Source organism: Ischnura elegans, chromosome 6 (assembly GCF_921293095.1).
Source record: "Ischnura elegans chromosome 6, ioIscEleg1.1, whole genome shotgun sequence".
Taxonomy (NCBI): Eukaryota; Metazoa; Arthropoda; class Insecta; order Odonata; family Coenagrionidae; genus Ischnura; species Ischnura elegans.
Window position 1 is genome coordinate 86,348,803 of NC_060251.1, and position 23,670 is coordinate 86,372,472.

Here is a 23,670-nt window from a genome sequence, read left to right on the forward strand (position 1 = left end):
ACGCTAGCAAAAATATCAATTAGTCCCATTTCAACTTTTTGACTCTCCCGATAAAGGGGCCATCTATGTGAAAACTTCGAGGTAAATATTTTTGAAATGCATGAGCTTTGACTTGACTTTTGTTTTGAGACGGAGTGAAAAATTTCTTCAAGGTTGCTCCACAACAACCAGGGGTCGCTCCGTAAAAATGTTATTCTCGGAAAAGATTTGGCAGAATTCAACATAATGAATACAATTAGTCGTCATTTTAAAGTACCTACATAATTTAATATCGCACCTTCATTCAATTAAGTAATTACAGTGTGTCACATAGACGCCAGAGAGACATTAAATTTAACACCAGCAAAAAATTACTTTTGCTTTCATTGTCTAGCACAGAGAGGTTTTCCTCTCCAGTAGAATGAATTCCATTCATTTTGTTCCGCTAGGCAATTACCTCCTGGAGCCTTCGAGTTTTGCAGCGTTCTTGTGCCAACACAAATGTTTTTACGGCGCGATTAAAAGTTTTATCATCGTGATGAGAAAACCGAAAAATCTCAACCACTCCGCTATGATTTGGTGGCCGGCTTTACGGCCCACACGTACACAAAAGCCACCCTGGCTCGCCACTGCGGTGGCACACAGCGGCCGCGAGTTCCTGAATCACGTAGCTCCCGCGGGAAGGGAATCACATAGTTTTTTGCACCAAGGAAATAATCAGCGAGAGAGCGCAAGCCACTGGAAACCAGGCGTGAAACGAGGAGAATCATTATACCAACCACACAGCCATAATGCGCAAAGCACACTGACGCAACGAATGGAACGTAATATTTAAAGGATTGTTTTTAGTTTATCTTGAGAGTAGGTTAGTAAAAGAGTACTTAGTTTTTCTTCTTTATGCACATATTTAAGTTAACCTGATTGCCTACCGCAGCCAAAGTTTTTTAGAGGCATGAAGGCTTCGTGTCTCAATTGGTACGGGCGTTAATTTATAAATTGATGAATAATATACAAACTTAGTTTACCAAGTCAACTCTCCATAAGCATTCTCATCGGCAAACGGAGCTAATATAATAAAATGCCTAATAGTTATGAGGAGCAAAAGGTGCCCTCCTCGTCTACATGGAAATTCATTCTAAAAGCAAATCTACCTATCACGGCAGCTTTACATGGAACAGATAATTAGCGCAGGCTAACCCTCATCAACATCGAATTCCTTCATCAGATCAGCTATTACTGAAAATGAGAGTATTAAACTAGTGCATGAAACATAAGAAAAGGCAGCTTTCTTAAACTAAGTGGAAATAGCCACAAAGATGATTAAAGTGGGAAAATATCAGACCAAACGTACTCTGTGATCAATGGACACCCGCCTACGACAGAAGCACATGGAGAAAAAAATGTACAGACGCAATTACAGTAGACACAACAAGCGAAATACACACTAGCGGTTCTTGACTCCTTGGCTACCTCCTCTTTCCGCCTTTCGCAACTTCTCCAAACACGCTTCCTCACTTTTTCCTCCACTGCTATAAGCGCACCATTACACAACGGGTGCTAAAGACCGTTGTTACGACCCGCCACCAATCCGGCAGCCAACTCCTGCCTCACCATCAAAAGCGGCGAAATTCGCGGACGTAAATCTCACGTAGTGTGCAGTGAAGGCGACAGGAACTGCCACCGAAAACTCAAGTCGATTTAAGCCCCCCCCCCCCCCGCGACGGAAATAGCCAACTTTTCAGGCACAGTTTCCCAAGAAGAAAGGAAGATAAAAATACTCGCAGACGTATCCATTATGGCGAAATGTGCACGCTGTGTTATTTTATATCGCACTTGGCCCTCAGAAAGCTAAGATAAGAATTAAGATAATATAGTAATTTATGAGCATGCGTGAAGCGACCCCTGTGCGTCGTAAAAACTAATCGAAAATAAAGGCGGCAAAAAAATTAGCAATAAAAAAATACTGCAAGTTCCTGGGTTATTGCTGCGAGAACAAACGGCCATGATTTACAACACCTACGCATTTAGGAAGTCGCGATACCCCTCCGAAACGAAACAAGCAAAATTTAAAATGTGTGTCGGAAGATTAAAGTAAGATGGTGACATGAAGGCGAAAAGGGGAACTTGAAATACAGAACTTTGGAATTTATTTCAAGAGTCTAAAACGAGGATAGGGAACCTAATGGTGAATTAGTGCCATAGTTCATGAAATAAGGATGGGTAAACGTGTAACTACAAATCGCGTGCCAATCTTTCGAGAAAGAAGTATCGATCTTTTTCATGTCTACTACATGTATGCTCTGTTGCATAACAAATGGAACAGTGGCCACAGACTTGCACACAGAACCTTCTTGCTTCCCACCAACAACTAGGTCGCATTAACTTAAATAGTCATTTGGATTTGGTAGATGAAAACTGCTGACATTGCTGAAATCAATTCTCTGAAAGGTCAACGATGTATCACGTTCTTAACTTTACATCTTTAATCCAAATGATTCTTAAAAGTAACCTGTCATACTTAGAAAAACATTTCTTTAAAACAGGCGAAATCCTAAGTCATTTTTCACTGACTTCACTTCATATCGATAGCGAAGTTCACTCTGTAATTGCATTTGGCGCACCCTAGGGTTTCCGTGCCAGTATAATTGCCCACCGAACCATTTTGGGCACAACTCTATTTCCACTCCTAGAAGGATGTGTGAACAGCCCGAGATCATTTCGAGCAAAAAACCTGCATTCAGCAGGGGCAAACTGCAACGGAATGACTTTTTAAGCGCTTCAAAAAACGCAGTTCGAGATAGTCGGGCGGATTAAACACACAAACCCCTTGGTCTAGAATAAACGGATAGGATCCTTACCTCATCTACCCTAGCTTTACAAGAGCATCGATAATGCCAGAACGCTTATTTTCCCCTCGCCCTTAATCCGCTAGTAAGATAATACAGCAGCCCAAACAAGAAAGAGCAGACGCAATGGCACCGTACACGAAAGCGACGGGGAAAAAAAGAAATTAAGTCACAAGGGTTTCGATTTCTCCGCGACTCGCCTACTAGTCTCCCCCATTCGCCACAACCGAGTCATCCTATTACATTTAAGACCCCAAGTGCTCTCCTTGAAGCAGTAGCAGCAGCAGCTTTTGCAATACTTTGGAGAGGAGAGGCAAAGAGAGAGGGGAAAGTAAGAGAGAAAGAGAGACTGAGAAAAAGAAACTAAATCCTCACCGACCTCATTAATCTGAAGAGAGAGCGAGGGATGAAAAAATAAGATGAAAGGAGAGGGAGAGATGGAAAAGAAGCAGTTGAAACAAAATCCTTTTGCTCCCCAGCGGAGGAGGGTCGAGGACATTTCCAGGAGGAGAAATAATAAAGTAAAAGAAAAAAAATATATGAACCCCTTATATGCATACCACCTCCGCTCTCCCCTCCTCGCTTAGCACAAACATACACAAGTCGCGCGGCCCCCACTTATGCCATTCATTCAAGGCCTCTTTCTTGGGAGGAGGTTAGTTAACCGCCCCCGTGGGCTCGTCGTGTCTCTCCGTCTCGGGGGGGCAAAGCTGGAGTGGGGGTGGGGGGCGAGGAGGAGGAGGTCAGAGGGCAGGGGACACGGAGTGCACACCGCCAAGGGATGTGTAAAAATGAGAAACAAACTCCTCTCTCTGGGGGTGGTATTTCGAGGAGTTTAAAGGAGCGAGGGAGGGAAGGGAGCGGGGGAATTAGCCTCACTCCTTCCCGCGCCGCCGTGTCCGACACGGCCGCCGCGCCCGGATTGCCCGCCGCGCGGGATTAGTTCCCGGGGTGATTCCACCGCTCTACTCCTTCTCCGCTGCGAACACGGCTCTTTGCATCTTCCATTCAAGGCCCACTTTCCCTCTCCCCTTCGCCCTCCAAACCACCCCTCGCCGAGGCACTTTGTGGAGCATCGCAATGCAAAAACCTAGGAATTTCCAGTCGACGCGAGACTTTATTAAAGTTGAGCAAAAAGCGTTCCATTCCGCAAGTTCTCGGGGTACGAATTCCAGGACTAATTGAAACACAAAACATACTCGGAAATAAAGTCAGAATAAACGATTGGAGGCTGACTTATTTATTTTTCCACTAGCGAGAGTTTTGATAAATAATGCTAATTAGCGTATTAGCTATTTCCCAACCTAGATCCATGAATCCTTCCTCTAAATACCACGGTTCACCCTGTTACGCCAACTATAAGGACTTTCAGGCTCCCGAGCTACAAATTTAAGGACTAACTGAAAGACAATACACACTTCAGTATATTCGGAAAAAATAATAAATGACTGGAGGGTGAACTTTTTCTCTTTCCACTCGCGAGAGATTTAATAAATGTTGCTAATAAGCGTGTTTGCTATTTAATTCCACGCAAAACTAGATTCGAACATCCTTCCTGTACATACCACAGTTTTCAGCTCTAAATCTTAGCTCACTATTCCGACTCCCAGCCATCTCCATCTCCTCAGTTTCCTCTCCTCGCCCACTGAGTCTAGCTCCTCATGAAAAATAAATTCAACCTACCTTAAAATCTTGAACCTCTTAGCTTTGCTTAAAAGAAAGTGCTTTTACTTTCTTCCTTAAAGAAAAAGTGTACGGATTTCAAAATTTGTAGAGAAAAGCGGAGCCACTACTGCATATGAGGAGTTTGTTTTACAATAAAAATAAATATTTCAGGGAACTAAAAACTGTTAAATCGCCAAGTAAACAACGTCGACTTAGTAAATGAAAATATGAACAATATTTAATTCCCCAGGACATTTTGAGCGGATTTATGATTATAACAAATTCCTTTGACGTGCCAACTTCGACGCAGAAAGAGAAGGAATACATTAAAACGATCAGAACGCCTAATGCTTCAATGATTACACCGCGAATTTAAAGGACAATTATAAACCAAACATGATCCTTCATGTGAAGCCCACAGAATACCCAAGGAAAAACCACACGCTACGCCCCAAGATAAAAGAGACTTGAGCAGTGGGTAGCCTAGGAAAGCTCTCCCTGCAGGGTAACGCACCGTGGGTCCTGATGAATCAAACGCGAATCCCCACAAATTCACTCAGGATGCCGGGCAACTTCAATGCGATTCGGAAAGCCCCAAACCTCAAAGCTTGGGGAGTATCCTCGGACATGGGGGGGGGGGGGGGAGGGCAAATTTTTGCGGCAGAATTCTAACCTTGTAAATTACACGGCTTCCATCGTATCACGCTCCCGAAGAGATCAATGGCGCATCACAACTGCCACTCGACTCCCGCGTCCCGTCATTACGAGCGACGATTGAGCTCTCACTGCAATGGGAAATGCTCTCCACTCGTCCCACTACACACACTCCAGCCTATCGCATCCGTCAACAGCGCGTTCCAGCCCCACGGGCTCGCATTTTGCGAACGCAACGCTAAAAAAAATCTCGTCTTGATCCATGATTTTACACGGGTTGAGCCACCTTGATAATACGCTGTTTTTAGCAAACGATCGTAAGGGACTATAGCAAAATCTACACAGGAAAATACAGCCAATACGAGGCTAGTTGAGCTTCGGTTGGGTGAATCGGTATCTTGGACCATTAATTCGTAATTCCGATACTAGATGACGCATTTCACCTAGTTTAGCAACAGAAAAGAATTATAGGTCATAGAAATGGTACTGAATTTATCTGTTTCGGATGGCAAAATGCAATCCGTGACACAGTATTAACGCTACTCCATAACAATAAAAATTGCGCGCACCGGAAGATATTAAATAATAATAGGAGTAAAGTGGAAAATATAGCTTTCTAAAGGAAATTCTTTCACAAAATAGTGAAATCCTAAAATAATTTCACTTTGAAAATTTGATGGAGTCCATAAAGAATACGCAGACATTGCAAGTCAGGCTGATATATCATTTACTGCATAAAGGGCCTGAATTCTGATACTGTATCGTGTATAGCATGGGGATACAAGGCAAGGCATTGCAATATTGTACTTAGGTAGGTTATGCGATCGAACCCAACCAAGCACACATATAATGTTAGCATTCGAAGCGAGGCATCCTAGCGCGACCACTCCTGGCTCAAGCGAGGGCAGCGGTTGCGGCTCGCTCGCCATATGCAGTGGCATGACCAGCAGGGAGGGCAGCAGGGGTAGGCCGGGTGTGGAAGCGGATCTCACCGCACAAGACGGCCAACCACCCCTTCCCCGGGAGATGGAGAGTCGCGGAGACCGTGGGGGCCTCCGTGGGACGTCTCACGGAGAAACCGCCGAACGCGCAATAACAGGAGCGAACGAGGTTGACGAGCAACGCGATACGGAGCGCGGGGGATGGTGTTTCAGACGCGAAACACGCACGGCTCCCGCATGACGTGAATTGGACGGACCGCGCCGTCTACCCCATTCGGAAGCGGTCACATGAGCGTATTAGAACAAGTTACCAAGATGAAAAAGAGAGAACAAGCGTAAATTTGAAATGATTATGCATTGAGAGACTTTTTCCCGGGCTTAATACCATTGACAACTGTCCTCGGGCTTGCGTCCCCGTGATGTCCAGGTTCAAATGATCCAGGCAACCAACGTTTCGGTGAAAGAGTTATTCTCGGCCTTCAGGGCCTCTGGGTTTAGGGAAACACTAGCCATGACAAGGTAGAATACCTTTTCTCAGAAAAGTTGGCGGTTGGTTCATCTGAACCACCGCATTACTCGGACGGAAGTCCGAGAACACTTCACCAGAGAAAATATAGGTAATGGGAGAGTTTAGAGGAGATATATCAAACGGATCCTAGGAATGCTGATTTAAGATAATGACAAATGTATGATGATGTGATGGTAGGTATAATTATTGAATTCCCAGGGTAGGTTTAGATGAAACATTTTGCGAAATTATTAAAGCTTTATCCCCTCTCACTTTGGACTTCTCTTTTCAGTTCACAATAAGGCCTACTCTCTTTCATCTTATCTATAAATACTATTCCTATTCCGTTCCGCCATTTCCCATTCCCATTTCCACACAATTATCCCATCTACTGCGATTGATAGCATTTGGTTGCAATCATTGAACGAAGCAGGAAGAAGAGGAGGAAAGTTTTTTAGCAGCGGTCGCTACGAAGTTAATTTTAGTTATTTCCAAATATGAAGTACGCTCATCAGATATTCGTTCTCTAAAAATGAACTCTGACGGCAAATAGCACATTTTTGTAATGCCATGAATAATTTAGAGCAATGTGTTAATGCAGAAATTCATTAGGTATTTTGCGTTTGAGGGACAAAACATATGCGTAGCCATTCGATGAAATTTTTCATAATTTCCTCAGCATGAAAATTTTACTGCGTCAAGCAATACCGAGGATATTGTTTTTACTAATTGGTAAGCAAACAATAAAAATACTGCGGTACAGAACGAGTGCACACAGCTATGAAAAGACTAATTGGCGTTAATTGAATTCCGAATCTCGACCAAAAATTTTCCACTTAATCACCGAAATTTATTTTACAAGTTAATTAATTTACATATGGAACTTTGCAATATGCATCACTAATGAGAGTGGTCATCTCTCAGTTTAGAAGCTCAGAAAGCAGAACAGCCTACGACAACAAAAGAAAGAAAAAACCGAAAAACTACTTTCCTTCGTAAAAAGTAAGACAGTGACGACTACACGCTCCTGTGCCTTCGTTAGCGTTAAAAACATCTCGAAGTTAAAACACGTGTACGGTCGGAACGGCGGAGATTTTTCATTTCATTACTCTCGGCGCTGGGACAAAAGGAGAGGAGGCAGCTACGTGAGAACAAGGGAGAAAGACGCTGACAGCAATTTGAAAACCAAAAATAGTTTGGTGACCGTCCAAACTTTTCAATGGGCCATAGCCACGGAGGAGGGGCGGAGGAAATCCTGGACTGCCACCAAACTGCACGGCTTGAAGGCTGGGAAGAAAGAGAGGAGGAATAGATTCATTGTACCGAGTTCGCACCGCGAGTTTTTTCGGCGGCCTCATGTGTGGGCGTGGACGAGAATAGAACGAAATACGGGGGTTGATGGCGTAAAAGGAGAGGGGGGGGGGGGGCGTGATACACGCGCGGGTACAGAGGCGATCGGAGAGAGAAAGTTTGAGCGTCGTGACGACGTAGTCTCGCTGGAACTCACATCCACGGGTTTGCGGCGGCGTCTCGCACGCGATGAGGGAAACGTCCTCCGTGCGCCCAGAGAGCGAATTAAGGAAAACTGGGGAGGAGGATCGGTGACCACAATGCGGGAAAGAGAGACGGGGCACGCTTGAAGCGAGTCTATTGCACTCGGAGCGAGGAAAAGGGACGTCAGTATCATCCAGGAAGCAAGCAGTGATAGACGACACGGTAAAATTATGTTCGAGTATATTAGTTTCAGAAAACAGTGCTAGAGGGACTGTTAGGTAAACTAGGGAGAGGAAGTAAGAGAATAGGATTTTTTAGATAGAGCCTTACTGTAAATTGAAGACGGTAGTACATGAAGAAAGCGGAGGTTGTCTGAATGCTTCGTAAGTACTCCATGGAAACCTACCTCAATCGGTAAATACTTTACTAATGATAATAATATATCTTATTCTATGAACATATCCTTTTATTTCTTCATAACCGACATCCGAATACACCAGCAACCCGCACAATGGCAAGCAGGTTAGATTAGAAGTATTACGAGGAAAATGACATTTAGTAGTTACGATCTCTTCTGGTTTATGGATAAAAGCAGCGAGAACGAAATTCAAAATCATTACTTGGAAAACGGAAAAGAACATGACAAATTACTGCAAAAGAGTGGACCTTCATGATAACAGGCACTCGACCGGTTGACGAAGGCTAAAATGGATCATGACAAACCGATTAGGTAGATAAATCATTGACAGTACAATAAAACCGCCATTCCCTCACAAAATTCTTTTTCTAGCACACCACAAGTCCAACTACATGAGTTTCTAGCCATTCCTGCACCATGCTTTGTGATAAATGAAAAAAAAAGGAAATGACAACAAACGTAACTGAATACCTAGTTCGTTCTGAACTGTTCTGTTGTAACTGAACGTTCCTGTATCTAAAAGATAAGCACTCAAAAATGCAGTTTTCAAAATCGGTTGCATAACGGCTAGTAGAACGATTAACCGAGCCTGTTAACGCATACACCTTCCCTCTAACTAGAACGCTTTAAGCTATTCCAGTGTAAATGAGCCGTTCCATATGCATGAAAACGTACCATGCAGTCATATAATACATTTTCCGGTGAAAATTTACCAAGAACCACCGTAAATGGGATCGCCAAAGATCATACGTTAGCATAAGAAAGTAATGTCTAATGTTTACGACGAATGCCAAAAAATTCATCTGATATGCCATTCTAAGTACACGAACATTAGGCAAAAGGAAATATGACACCGTAGAGAAGATACAATAAGGAGAGGCGCTAACAATGACCACACACGAACTGAAAAGGGTTGGCGACAGCAGCCTTGCATGTAACGCAAAGGCTGGAGGAGAAGTCTAACATAACGTAATCTAGTATGATACCGTGACTTGGGACCTAACTAAAGATTATGAGAATAGGCTCCAGTAACTTTAAATATGAGTGTGAAGTGAAATTAAAGGAAACTAATATCCGTAACACAAGGAACGGTGGTATGCAATCTAGGTGGGCAAGAGAATTAATATAATAAGGCGAGGAGAGTCAAGATTTATTCTTCAATGAAGATAGAAATAAAACCATAGAATTTACATGCCATTGTAACAGGAAATTTTCCGCCAAAGGTAGGTTTGGCTGAATCCGAATGAGCTACTAATCCTACAAACTTATAAGTCCTTTATCAACTGATTCCAATTTTCTCGTTAGCTCAACTTAAGGCCAACATATAGCCATTCAGAAAAGCAATGAACAACATCCTCTTCCTCTCTTTCCTACGCTTGGCTTACAATAAAGACCTGTGACACGGTTTTTTACATTACCTAATACAATGGGAATACTTACGATTTATTCTACCACGAAGAAAGAAATAAAACCATAGAATTGACATATTATTGTAACCGGAAATTTTTCGTTAATTTTGGTAGAATCTGAATCTAATCCTTCGAGCCTTCATAAGTCCTATCTGCAATTTCGTCGTCAGCTAAACATACGGTCAACATCCCTTCAACCTCGCCCCCTTCCTACCACTATTGCGTTGGCCCGACAATCAACCCTCTAATACAGTCTCCAAAATTTCCTCGCACTCCACCAATACATCCACTCTTAGTCTCTTTCGTCCAGCTATTTCCTCCCGTGATCCGGCTTCAGTCGAAGCTATCATAACCAGCAAATTGCCTCCGGCGATTAAATAGCCATTACATCCAACAACATCGATTAACTCGTGCACCACGACAACAGGAGCGCGGAGCTCTATAGGCGCCGTCGACCTCTGGTTCAAACACCGCCCGATAGGGGACAGACGCAGTCTCCCGCTCTCCTGGCGGACGCGCGGCGGCGTCTCGTCAACACCCACACCCCCAAGGCCAGCGACCTTCCCGCTCCGCGCCAACTATCTCCACGGGTGGGCGACAGATTAGACGGGGGAGGAAACAGGCGGGCGACTAGCACGACACGCAATCGGGAGGCGACTTACAAAAGCGAAGCAGCAACTACTAACTGCTAACGTCTTACATTTCGCTCGAGAGGGAAATTGGGATGGGTTGGGGCCGGATAATGGGGGAGACGCGGGTGACTAAGGGACGGCTCGTGAGTTTCGGGGAAGCCCGCTGAAGATGGGGAGAGAAAAGTCGAAAACACACGGCAACTTGTGGACCCCCAGACCAAGCGTATAAAAATAAAGGAAAAGGGTTTCCCATACAGCCCTGAGTCGCAACAGAGGTTTCGGAGGAGTAATGACAGAATGTGAGGAAAATACGAATAAAATTTATACCTACATGATGGGAATAAAGCACTACTTCATTCATTATGACATCTGCGACATTTACGAAGAAAAAATTATTCATCACCACTGAGGTTAGGTTAACCTTACGTAATCCACTTGTAAGCTTGGGTGTAAATGGAAAATGACACTATCATCACTCCCGCCTGCAGTTATTCCCGCAATAATTTTCTTTCTTCAGGTCAGTTGAAGATATATAGCCCTTCAGAAGTACCATGAAATCTTTCCTCTTCCTCGCTTTCCTACGCTTACCTTGAAACAATTTCCTAATGAAATAATATCCAACAAAAAACCACTCAAAACTCAAATCAACTTACCAGAAAAAACGAAGAAGATTAAAATGAAAGAAGGGAAATTAAAACAAGAAAGTATAGAGAAAAAAAGTCAAATTTAAATAAGAAAGGGATGAATAAGTATCCAAGTAAGAGCTACAATGGTAAATATATTTTTACTTAAGGCCTATATCGGAAACCAACAACATACTGTCATATGAGGCAATGGCCCAGCGTTCCTGATAAACTCTACCAAATTCCAGATACGAGATGCAGAGCAAATTCTGTGCCTTTCCAATCCGATATGAAAACAAATCATGTCCTGAGCGAAGTCACGTTCAAACGACACGCCTCCGCGGTTAGTCGACTTCGATTTGAACTCACTTTGTGCCGAAGCCTCACAGCGAAATCCTGGCATCTGAACATCGTTACTATTCTAAACGAAAGCGTGATGATGGGTGGGGGGAATATTTCCCAGCAACCACCACAATCCACGTCAATTCTGGAGGAAAGGCATGCAATGAAGCCGCAAGAAAGCACCAATTACGGACCAATTTACGTCGACGATTGAAACCACCTACGGCTTGAAGAAAGTGGGCAGATGATTGAAAAAGAGAGGGAAAAAAACGACGAGCGAAAAGGACAGGAGGAGACAATGGCTCTGTCGCAAATCGTGCTCTGACGTCTATGGGCTCATCGCTCATCCCACGCCAGGGAGATTACGAATGGAATTACCTGCGTTCGCAGGGACAAGAAAGAGCTAATGAGAGGTCATTGGGTTAAGGTGTGAGGAGAGGCCTCGTGAACAGTCCTATCTGGAGTGTAGCGCTTACCGGATAGCAAAATAGAATTCCAAGGATAAGGACGAGAAAATACTGAAGGTATTTAAGACGTCGGTATGGAGGAGGGAAAAGGAAACGAAGAAGTGCAACACATGGTGGGTGGGGAGAGAAAACTTCTTATTGAGATACTTATGAGGCAGAGAAGGGTACGGATGGAGTAATTGCTGAAAACTATGTTAGAAGGAATAATGTTAGGTAAGCGAGGGAGGGAAAAAATAGGATTCATAAATTGAATACGACGGACTGCACATCAGTGTGGAATAATGAGGGAAATTCTCTTCGGGAGAGGAGACTGGCCAGGGTGATTGGCAAAATGTTCCATGAAAATGAACCATATCCGGTAGTATAACAAAAGAGAGAGCAGGACACAACGCGCATAAACAAAGAAAAAATTACGAACGCTAATTTTAGCGTCGACGACGGACCCTCAATCTAGGAGAAGCGCTGGGTAGTAGAATCAAGATTCTTCTAGGGCCTCTAGCGGGTCCGTCGCCGGGCCGAAAATCAGCGAGGGTGAGCTCTTTTGTGTTCGTACGTTGTCTCCTGCTCTCTCTGTCTCAGGGCCGTAATTATTGCTAAATGACTGCCTTCCACGATTGAATTAATAATACTAATACAAGAGGTGTTCGAGATGTGGAAACGAAGAAAATGAAATGGATACAGAGGAAAAGAAACGAGAAAGTCCGACACTTGTTGGGTGAAGGGAGGAAACTTATGAAGGAGATTCGGAGGAGACGGAGAGCTTGGTCGGGGGCGAGTACCGAGTGGGGAGGGGATGCCAAAAACCGTGCTACTGGGTTGGGTGAGGATTTTGGGGGTGGGAGTGGGAGATTGTGATTCCACAGATTCACAATAAGTGCGCCCGGAGCCTTTCCTTTAATTTTAGGACGTGACTTAACACGACGGCACGGTGGCAGAATGCCCGATAGCCACTGCGCCAGGCGCCTTCGCTTATATTACCCCGGCGAAAAAAAAGTAAGACCAACCCCAAGCTCTCCGAAATAGACTTTTCCATTATTTGTCACTCTCACTCTAGCAATTAAAAACTAACTATACGAAACAGACTCATTATTTCTGAGATGCGCATTCCATTTGAGTGTAGGTGATCTCATACTGAAACAAAAAAATATAAAATTATTCACGCGATTCGAGATTGAGTGTTATCGGGGGATTACCTTTTATTTTCATTTTTCTGCGGTCGAAACGTTCGAATTATTAGCTTTCCAAAATCAAGTAGCTTAGTGGTAGACATTCCTATCCCCAAATATCCTTACAAAATTCACAAAATACAAAGACAAGTTCCTCAGTTGGCCAAGAGGAAATATTTTCCTACAAAATAAACGTTTTTCAAATACATTTTTACGCGTTGAAATATTATACTAGCAAACTAGTTAGGTATGCACAACAGCATCAAGGTAGCTTTGACAGAGCAGGATAGGATATGCTAGAATATTAATCCAGCGTAAAAAAACTGACCCAATCTAGAAAAAAAGAACTAAATATAACGTTTTTCAGCAGAGAATATAACAAACCATCATACTCGCATGTCAATTAAAAATACAATACAAAACTAAAGCAGCATAAATAATGACTACAAGGATAAGGGAAGACAACAGCATAAAACACAAATAAAAAAGCGCGTCATTTCATTGGCATTTTCAGATAAATTTTCAGAGGTTTATTATATCATAATATGTACTATATGATAAAAAAGAAGACCTAGAGACACGCGAGTCTTTGCAGCAATCCCTTGTTCATTTCCCTGGAATTCCTCCGCGGATTTGAAACGAGGGATTTAAATGGAATCTCCCAAACGTAGACGAAATCTACTTACGTCACTAGAAGTCCTTTTTTTAAACGACGTCAAAATGCTACGAGAGACAACGGTCTGAATTTAAGATCTATGCGGAATAAGAGGTTTTCACAAATTTTCGTTAGTAGGACATTCCGAAAAAAATTCAATTTTCGGCCTCCAAAAGAAATAAAACATGCATCGCGATAACATTATTTCACTGTATATGGAAGGAACTGGACAAAATAATTTAAAAAAGCACAAAAAAGTACCTATTAAACAGAAACTAGATTTTTTTTTAATGTAACCCAAATGAGGGATAGGCCTTCATTCCGTAAAAAACCCTTTCTATCCTAACAACTGCGTGAAAATTTGGGCAAAAGGGCATCCAGTAAATCAAATTGCATGGAATATGCGACATGCCACTTGGATTCAGTCCAAAAGTAGGGGCGACACAAAAGGTACTTGGAATCTGTCCATCTCATTAACAAAACAAACAGCGCAGGTGCGCAGGCAGACAAAAACAAGAGCGCAGGGCTTTATCGAAAACCCTTCTCCGAAGCGTGGCAGCCAGGGGAAGATTTCTCTGAATTGAATGCTAACTCCCTCACCACGAGCCCAGGGAAAAGAACAACGCGAGCAGGGAATGAATCACAGCAATGCGACACGATACAGACGCAAACGCTTTTTATTTTCTTTATAAAAAGAGAAAGCGAAGACACAGTTTCACCATTAATTAACTCAAATTATGCGGAAAATGGAAATATCTTAATTAGAGACTATTCATCTTTTAGTCAGATCAAAACAGTAAGCACGCGCGGACAGCTTCCGTGAGAAAAATTTCACTCGATAGAGTGCTTTACTTTGAACAAGTATGAGATGTTTCTTACTTTAGGTCGTCTGGAGATAATATTAAACTCCATAAATTTAACTCCATCATTTATTTTCATACGTACAAGCTAAAAAAATCATTTAATCTAAAAGTGAATGGCCAGTAGGTTTAAACTTTTTAGCAATGTTATCCCGCGAAGTTCCAATAGATTTACAGCGAAATAGTTTGAAATTCAATTTTTCAACTTGAAGCGCAACCCAAAAGAAAATAAATGGAAAATATAAATAAAAATAACCACAGAATTAGAAGCATTCAACTTCAGGGAAGACAAATGTTTCGGATTCCTACATTTCTTAAGATCGAGGCTCCTCGAGGCTTACGATACACATTTTCAGGATACCCGCCTTTCTCTCCAATCCACTAATGTATACAGAAGCTTTATAATGTTGTAGAGAGAGTAACCAATTTATAGAGCCAGAAACATCCTCCATTTGTTTTCATTTAGCTTACGAAAATTTAACACTTTTCTTATTTCTAGACCAACACTTCGATACACGCTAGGGTAGGCCCACATCCTCTGGCGTTAGAGTGTACAAAAACGAGAGACTATAATCCAATACCTACTCAAAGTTAAAAATACGGAGTCCATGAAAAACATGAAAGAGAACGCATAACTTCCGATACCCCGCTGGGTATTAAGGGGACTAGAAACGGGGAAAAAACCAGACCGCAAGACCGCAAACACAAACAACTCTATGCGAGGCAGAAGAAAACCACCCTGCGCTTATAAAAATGATCGTCAAAAAGTTGGGTGAAAGGAGATATAAGCTTCCGAAAGGTGGGAATGCTAGAGGGCGAATGTTGTAGCAAGGAAAGGGGACGACGTTTAATGTCCCAAGTCTCGAGATGGAGCCATAAAACACTCACGGATTAATGACGCCTTACACAGCAATATGGTGCCAACCAAACACTACCATTAATTTAGAATCCTGAAGAGCGACGGAACACGAAGAATTTAAGGCCCGCGGTAATTTGTTTGACATATAAAAAACGGTTGATCACGGTCTTTTCCGCGGTAAACTCAGGCCCGATTCTATTTTATTTTTATTTTGAAGCACGACACACGTGCCCAACTGAAGTTTCCAGAAGAATTCCAGCAGTAATGCGTAAAGTCCGAGAAAAAGGGATTCGAAAAAAAATCAACGACCGCTTCGATTCCAACATTGGCCCGAAGTGGAAAATTTTTTAGCAGCGTTCAAAATACTACAGTAAAAGTAAATGGATGGACCGAAAGACCTCACTGCCGTAGGATAATGGAGCTGCATACATTCCACATGCTTCCTTTGCGCTCATTGAGCTTGTGACTTACAATTAGAGCTGGCCTGCTACACTTGAAACACGAGGACCGAAGACATGAGTAACTTTTAGGGGAAATAAAACACGCAGTCTTGATGCACTAAAGCGCGAAATGGGGGGAGAGAGAGAGAAGCGAAAAAAAGGATGGTATAAATACTCATCCCCTAGGGAAATACAGAGGTCAAGGTTTTTTTTGCGGAAAACTTAAAGCGGTGCTTAATCCGCCCTCAGCGTTGCGAGGAGATTTAGTAACTGCATTCCAGAGCTCAAACCGAAAACACTGCGAATGAAAACGTATCACCGGTACTTAGTGAGAGCCTAGAAAAAGGTCTACGATGGAATCGGGCCATTTAGAGGACTTAAGCAAATTTTTTGAAGAATACCCACATCGACGTTAAACCAAAAACTCAATTATTCTGCACATTACGACCGTAAAATTGAGAAAGAAAGTCTTGACAAATTACATTTTTCCAGATTCAAGGGTCCTGGATCAGTCCGCCTCATTCATTGAGCAGAATTTTTGAAAAATAACCAGTTTTTCCTGAATGATATTGAAACTCCAGGTCAAGAGGAAGAGGCAGTGGTAATTAGCTAATTATGAGCGATGGGTAAAGTACGCTGAATATAATTTTAACATGGAATTGGGCTTACTCATCAAGATTGAAAACATTGTGGCATTTTTAAAAAACCCTATTACATTCATGCATATGCACGCTGCTCCAAAATGCTACTAACTTTTTTTACTGGATAAATACAAAAATATTGTAATTAACTCTAATAGAAGGAAAAATAACCGCTCCTGTGGGTCATTCCTGCTTAATAATGCCATGATTTTATTATTAAAATAACACAAATCCATACCAATTCAAAGCACGTGCATACGAGAACAAGAAACGCAAGGGAAAGGCTCATAAGATGAACTCCGACCGGTTTCTTTCTTTGCCAAAAATAGAACAGGTGCACGGCTCCGCGCTCATGGAGACTAATGGAACGACGGGCCCTCAAGGGGATTTTGGCGAGGAGCACAAAAAGAAGCATAATAAACCACTCTGTCCCAGAGGGCGAATGATGAGAATGGCCACTGACCAAGTAATTGCGAGGAATCAAGAGTCGCGAGGACGAGGGGAAAGAACACTGCACATGCAAATAGGATACGGGGATTACTTTCTCAGGGGGTAAACGAGCAAGTGGACACGGAGCTTCAAAGCGGGCCGATATATAAAAGCCTGTGTACACCACGAGGGAACAAGTGACGACGACATTTCAGCGAATAACAAAGAGAAGCCATTTTATATTATTTTTTATTTTAGTATTTTACAATTCACTCCAGTCCGCCCTCGTCCTCCATACAATATCCCTCTTTATTGTGCGAAAATTCCACAGAGATTCCACAGAAAAAAAATCATTCGCCTTGACCGGGATTCAAACCTGGATCCCCCGATTTCCAGTCGAGTGCTTTATCCAGTTAAGCTACTGAAAAACTGAAAATTTGTTAACTATACTGGAGAAGACAATATACTTCACAATAAGGCATATTCTCCCCCATTCCATCCAGAAACCCTAATCTCTTCTCTTCAGGGCTTCCACTCGTCATAGTGAACTAAATCATTGGATCGGTAGGTATTCGGGTATCGATCGCCCTAAGTTCCCTACCGGTACCAAAATTTCGGAGAAACTGCTCCACTTTTTAGCCAACCTTTTCCAAACAAAACCTCAGCACCTCACGGCGTCTGCAATATATATCCATCATCCCAATCCTTTCGCTGACTAAGGGTTCTCCTCCTGTACTTCCCCATCCAGCGGGAGGACTGGCACATAGGTGCACGGCGATATGGCATGAGGGGGTGTTGGACGAGGGAGACAGACGGGTAGGCGCCGACCTCCCCCCCCCCCCGCCTGCCCCTCGGGTGACGCATTCGGCCTGCCCGCGGGTCTCCCGGCCAATCGGAGACACGGAATTCCCGCTTTGTGGCGTCACGAGCACACGCGAGCGATCACGGGCAGTGACACACTCACACTGCCGTGAATTGCGGACGGAGGCACGGAGCTGTGTTATTTGGCGGACGACAAAAGCCACACCAAAGCGCCCGAATAATTTTTTTTAAATCCCACACGGGTTTGGAATCAACGGTATTTCCAAGATACCAGCTCTTCACGAGAGGTTAGAATAAAAAAATAAGAAAGAAGGCGGACCAGATACACACGCAAATATATTATTCCCTCACAAAATATAATCGAAAACTGACGAATACAAAATTTAAACAAAAACGCGGGAACAAACAATGCATAAATATATTATCAACAAACCCAACGAGATTTTACCCGTCAAAGGCTCCTGTTAAAGCTATCTGTTGAAAACAAGCCCGCACTTTCATTTCAAAAGGGAAATGCCAAAACATATACAAAGGTGAGACAGGGAATTACTGAAAGCAGGGATGATATTGTTCCCTACCCGAGAAGAAATTCAAGATATGTGGGTAGAATATAGAATTTCTAACGCAGAGCACAATCCCACTTTAGATGATGAATGAAATGAAAAAAAAGAGGAAAGATAATAAGTCTTGTACTCCAACGCTTTCGCAATCTGAACAGAACACGATGGAGCCAATTGTAACATTTGAATGCTTACAAAAGACTCGGCACTGGATTTACATCCTCCGCAACTCTGCGATGATGAGAATGACGGTGGAAAACCCAGATTCCGGGGCTTTAACCAATGCTGTTCTCCAAGAGTAGCGGTCTGGTAACCGTCAAACAGCTGCAAACGCTTAGCGACAGGAGGATTATTTCCTTTAAGCCTGTTTTCAGCGAATGCCGACGCAGCTACGTCGAGTGCAGAGAGCCGTTTCTCTGTGCGAATCTGAGTACAGAAAACATACTGAGTGGAGGTTTTGCCGCAAATAGGAGACAGGATGCCACTCAATGTGTCACGCTGAATTGGGGACAAGCAAAACACATTAAGATACAGGTTATTTTCAGCGATCACGAGAAGAAAAATAAACAAGCCAGTCAAAAGGGAAGAGCAAAAGATTTTACTGAGATAATGCAGAGGAAAGTGAGAGCGTAAAAATTTTAAATTATGTTATTATCGTTTATGTGTACGACAAGGCTACTGAGATATGATGATCAAGCCACAGTTGAAGAATTCCGTAACGTAATTGTTATCCTAACCATTGGCTACTCAACATCTGCTCTCCTCACCACAGATGATTGCCGAATCATAAAAAAACTCCTCAGGAGGTATTTGTCTTTTCCACCATAAATTGGCATTTGCAATATTTTTACATTTTAATTTAAGCCAATTAATAGGTATCTTAATTCTCTACATTACTGATAGCTTCAAAGGATATCAATTTTAGTCCGCGGCATTTTAAGCTGCAGATCGCAACAGAAAAATTTAATTCGGTATATTAAATTTTAACGCACATTAAGAGATTAAAATTGACTCTATAGAACCCTATAGATTTCTGGACATTCAGGAGAAATCTAGTCACGAACTCGTCTCGGACGTTTCACTAGCGAAAGGGCCGAGGGCAGACGATTCCCTTCGCAGTATTTATCAAGTCCCAGTTTCGCTGCGCAGACCTGTCCACCGGCACACAGTAAACATTATCGGTCGTCTACAGCGACACACCACAAAGGTATTACACAGACCCTCGCTACGGGAACTAAACACGCTGAAACGAGCCCCAGTGCCCAACGACGTGAATTTATCACGAGGCTGACTTCGCGGAGCACGTCTGTCCCGGCGATGAGCCGTTGTCGGGGACGTTGCGATTAAATTGACCCTGTCGCTTAAAGGAGAAATCGCTCGTTGCAGGTCAAGCCGACGACAACCAATGGAGCCGTTTCGGCACGAATGCTCGCCAAGGCCCCAACTTAGGTCGAGAAAATCGAGTTCGTCAAAATTCCGAGAAGAGAGTTAGGGATTGATTACCGACAGACATATACATTATCTGAAAATTTGATGAATACAAATGACAATGGAATATTAATGATATCATTATGGCGACTGTTCCAAATATAACGTATGAAAGATGATTCGAGAAAAAGTTAATATACCAAAACAAAGCCCTCCCATCATAAGATTCCATCCAAATAAACGAAAATATTAATTACAAAAGTAATTTGGAATGAAATTAGGTTCATCATTAAGGAACTGCCAACTATATATTTCTTATGGTAGAAGCCAAATGGCTTATGCTTTTCTTCAAACCCGAAGTTCTCCACTCCATGACTGTTCTTTTTTCCCAAGCTCGAAATTCGGACTGCTTTGCTTTAACAAAAGAGCTCATGAAAATGAATGAATGGTATTGTCTGCATCGCGTCGGCTTCAGAATTTCACAACTGCAGCAGGATGTGCCAATCGGAGAGACACGCCAAACGTTAACGCAAGCTTAACACTCACCAACAAGGATCTCACACCAAGTCATGAATCGCAGAAGAGCATCACTTACCTGGAAGAGAAGGAAAAAAAGGTTAATTAAATGGTATACAGAAAATAAAATACTAAAACAGATAATGTAAAAGAAAAACATTGAATACACCAATACAGAAAACTCATGCAGATCAATTCGCTATAGAAATAGCTCAGGTCTATATCACCATTGCTCTCTTGGCACAATATTCCTTGCTTTCAAATCCCAATCCAATTTCATGAATCCAATTTAAGAACGAGAACAATGAAATCCATATGCAAGAAAAGGATGACCAAAAATAGGCGAAAATACGAGGTGGGCACATTAAAACAAACAAATTTCTAAATAAAGGTACTAGGTATAACATAATCCACACACTTAAAGTATATTCAATTAAAGTTGAGCGGAAAGCTGACAAATAAACACGTAATTTCAGCGCTTGCCCTCCTCCCTCGGTCCCTTAAATCAGCTTAAGACCGACCGACCGCGAGACCTCAATTCCCCACGATTTGGAAGGTTCGGCACGACGCGGTCTTCCTAAATACTTCAATTTTTCTCCGAGTACATACAAGGGAACCTTCATTAAAGGAAGAAAAAAGGCATAATGCAAAGTTGAACAAGATTATCGACACTAATAAAAGCAGATGGACCTAATATGATTCGATGGATAATCATGCACTCAATATTTTCGAGGCAAACAAATTGAAGTAGAAAAGGACATTGTAGAGACAAATGATGGATAATCAATGAAGATGAATGGGATGAAATAACGCAAGCGTAGTCCTCTAGCCATGAAATCAATGAATCGAAATGTATTCTCAATTAGATAGGGCAAAAATATCACCAAGGGCAGTGATCGACTAGCACCCTTGCAATACGATACAAGTTTCACAACCTACTTTTAAGCTGAGAATCTTAATTACCTGAGTATAACAACATAAAAATCTTATAGGAGGAGTTGGCGCTGTTATAGGAGATTTACTAACCTCTTGAAAACGCTTTCTTATTGTGTATTGTGAAGGTAACTATACCAATGTTTCAAATTCTAGGCAAACAATAACTACTCCATTCCCTAACAGACGCACTGCCGAGGACAACACCATACAGAAATTTTTCTATGGGAACTGGGCAAGAAAAATTAAATTTTCAATTTAACATCACCAGACACAATCGCATACTCTGAGAATAATTATTTTTCTGCGGGAACACAAAAAATTGCCCTTTTTAAAACGAATATAGCAACATTCAATGCAAAGAAATGACGCCACGATTTAAATCGAACGCCTCACCAGTCCCCATTGCTACGCTAAAGACCAATGAATTTTTTTTTAATCCTCAGTATATAAGGTATACACAAAGAAAATCCTCCGGCAACAATACGGCAGGGTATTTGAATACGACGCAAATATAACTAATGGCTAGAGAGCTAAACCGATTGCTTGCAGTATTCCATTAAATATATTTCGTGAATAATTTCACCAGGACTTCTCTTCTCCTAGGCAGTTTTATCTTGATCACACAAAAGATTTTAATGAACAATGTTTCCATTTTCTTTCCTTTGAAGATCCATTACCCACCCAATTTCGAGAACGGGATTTTCCTTTTCTAAAGATATATTCAAATTTGCACATAAAGAATAGGATACATGCCGCGGATAGAACGACGAAAAAAAATGGCGAGTGCGTTCCCGTCCCGTAGGCATTTCGGCGATAGATCCAGCTTTATCCCCCTCACTACTAATCCGCATATCATTTCACGACCGAATCCTGCCGAATGGAATTGTAGAGTACTGGGATTTTATGCTAGATTATCTGATCATCCAATTTTCCGAGGAATTCTCAGAGTAGGACGAGAGAGAGGAGTCCCGTTTCCGCTCACGGAATCCACCGCTACGTCCCGCGTCTTCCGAGCGAACAGAATGGATGCGACGACGCTGCTTCACGTGCGCCCCAACGCGGAAAAATAAACGCCCGAAAATCAAACCCGTGGAGAATAAAATCGGGACGGAGGGCTGGAGGATAGGGAGGCATCCCATGGCGGAGTAGGAAAGAATATGAAACGGGAAATATTAAGACCAACAAACGGGAGCAAAAAATGCAGCGGGATAGCTACGAGAAGTGTCTTCGTATTAAAAATATTTAAGGTAATCTTGAGGTTTAGTCAGCTGCAGTTGGTATTTAGAAACAAAATAATTGTTTTTTTTAATCTACCAGTTTTCGAATTACATTCTATACCCTGAGAGGGTACATAATTCATACTTCATTCCTATATATCTAACAAGCAGCCCTATTTAGCGCGAAGACATTTAACATTCGAAAATAAGGATAGAATTAACTTGTCTTGCGAAATAAGGTATGGTGTGGTATTCAGAGTAAGAGACCGACATCTGAGGTATAGAGGGAAGGGCCCGGACAAGCAACCTGATTTAAGTGTCCTCTTGGCGCCTTTCGTTATGTCGGATGGAACCAACGTCCTCTCAGAGAGAAGGAGCGCAGTAATGGAAGCACCCTCCACAAGGCACACCAGCAGGGGTCGGGAAGTCTCCGAAAAATCTCTGCCAACGACGGGATTTGATTCCAGACCCACTGGATGGGAAGCCAGCACACCATAACAACCTGATCCCCTTCCTAAAATAAGCGTTATTCTTGGTGACAAGGGGTTCTTGTACATGCATCCGATATGCCACGGAGCCCACAGAAACGGACAGTTTGAGAATCCCTGGTAAAGAGATTAGTGGAGAGTAAAAACTCATGGAAGACAGCGTGCCGATGGAGGATCACCAGTGGTGATACAGCTAGACGTGCATTCAAGCAAATGCGCTGGTCGCCCGCAGCAAATCCATGGCTAATCCCGGCCAGCAATCGTATCCGCTTGGGTTGCGACGGGATCGATAAAGGGGACTAGGGCAGAACACTGCAACAACCCATATGGCACTCCAATCCTCAATTATCAGCCACTTCATCGGCATCAACTTATCACTTTATGGGGGAAAAATTGCCCACACTCAAGAACTTAATTGCGGCATAAGAAAACAAATGGGCTTCCAGCGTGATCGACGTAAATTTACGGTAATACACTGGCCAGCTTTACACACTGGACGCCGACCTGAGAAATAAGCCAACTCTACTGTGAAGAGGGGCGACTGGAAATGAAATATTGGAATTTTCGTGTTAGCCACGAACGCGTCGGCCACACTTCCGAAATAAATATTTAATTTACAGTTCGTGATAAAAAATAATTTATGCATAACCTACATCTGCCCAAAGAACCAATATA

General features: G+C 42.6%; 1 protein-coding gene across 4 annotated transcripts in view; it reads right to left on the reverse strand.

The window, feature by feature from the left end:
* Positions 1–23,670, reverse strand: part of LOC124161102 (maternal protein pumilio-like) — a 1,117,691-nt gene that overhangs the window by 83,462 nt on the left and 1,010,559 nt on the right. The window lies entirely within an intron of this gene.